The sequence below is a fragment of the Chiloscyllium punctatum genome, chromosome 31 (assembly GCF_047496795.1).
Source record: "Chiloscyllium punctatum isolate Juve2018m chromosome 31, sChiPun1.3, whole genome shotgun sequence".
Taxonomy (NCBI): domain Eukaryota; kingdom Metazoa; phylum Chordata; class Chondrichthyes; order Orectolobiformes; family Hemiscylliidae; genus Chiloscyllium; species Chiloscyllium punctatum.
In genome coordinates, this window is record NC_092769.1 from 4,923,458 (window position 1) to 4,925,281 (window position 1,824).

The window sequence follows — 1,824 nt, forward strand, 5'->3', positions numbered from 1 at the left end:
AAACTGCGATGGAAATGGAAAAACATGCCTTCCAAATCGAAAGGGGTCATGACAAAGTATGTTTGATGCAATATGTGACCACGATTTTGCTTCATTCAGAGTACAAGTAAATGAAAGTAAATTACTGGTGGACTGACAGTTACAGTAAGATAACGTACAGACTCCTCATGAAAACAGCACACAGCAATGCAGAGAATACCATTCCCGACCATAGCAATCACATACTGCCTCTCCATTATCGACATTATTCTTCGGGTCGGAGAGTTTATTTTTACAAAACAGACAGTTTTAGGAGAGGACATCAAGGAAGCTGGAATTCAAAATTACTTGCAGATTTGAGTTACTTATCCCTGATCATTTTAATTTCTTAAAATGAATACATTCAAGAAATACGAATCCCATCACACTCTCACCATTATCATCGGCTATAATGTTCATCAAACCTATGAAAGGGGTTGAAGATTAAAATCAGTATTGATTGCAGTATCCGTCTGGATTGTCAGAAGTTTAACAAAAGCAAATCCAGAGTCTTCAGCCATTCAAGCAGCTGGCACTCAATAGTAGCTGGAGGCAAATGCTAACTTCAGGATGTAATTTATCTTGTCTGACCAGTTACAGGCATGGTAAGGTTGACAATCCAAACTGCAAGGGAAATGTAAAATATAATTCTCCAAGATTGTTTGCAATAACTGGAAACTATGTTTGATCTTTTATGTCATTCGTACTTCATTTGATATTATATTTTCCAAGGCAAATGCTGGAGAAGAAGAAGTTCCTGTGAAGTTATGTAGATATTTCCTTCTGCATCCAGGAACCATGGAGCAGGCCCTAGTTACCACAGTCACCTTTAACCCCCAAAAGATGTATTACATCCAGAAGTGGAAGGTAGTGTTCTTTCTTACAGGAGACTTTTGCAGTCATCATTTTATGAATTCTGGTGAAGCCCTGCTGGTTGAACTGAGAGCTGGAGTCAATCGTGATGGTTGGCAGTGCCAAGGGTGGCATGGTACTGACAGTAGGAAGTACAGAAGATGCTTCCTGTTCACAAACCATTATTGAAATTGCATGATCCCAGGAGCTAACAGCAATAACAGAATGAAGACAGAGCAGTGACCTGTCCTTTGCTGCCAATAGTGGTGGATATTGCTGAACCTGTACTCAAGAGATTTGCAGGCCACGGCCCACTGCGGGAGTTGAGGAGCTCTCCTATTCACTACTCAGACAGACACGAGTGGTTCTCAATTGGTGACTTCATTTGCCCCCCCACGGACAGTATAATATAATGGGGCAGAAGGGAGTTGGGCTTTGCTCCTGAACTCCCCTCCGCTTGGCGTGACTCATGAGAATCTTGGCAAGTGCCAGTTGACCTGGAAAATGCAGCCCTGCATGTGGAGACATTACCAAACGTCTTCATTGGAGATATTGGAAAATTGGTTGCCGAGTCTCCATTTGGTCCTGGAGCTCTTCAGCTGAGATATTTTGAGACGCTGCAACAAATATAAAGTTTTGAAGAAATGAATTGGTTGCATCGTATCTCCCTTTCTTTGTTTCCACACTCCAGCCTCACTCCAGCCTCAACAGTTAATGAGGGTTTTGAGCTAATAAATCTTGAATAAGTTTTATAAAACTAGCTGTCAATCGCTTGAAATATTTACTCAATTCTTCAGGTTTATTATGATGATTTTATTGTGGATGTAGAGGTACGCTTAAAATGACTGAATAGCACTTTTTTGACTATTTGCAGATCACCTGACAGTCCAAAGTACAAGGTCGATGAAAAGCTGTACACTCCAAAATCTATCATGAAAAAAGTAAGTTTGAAAA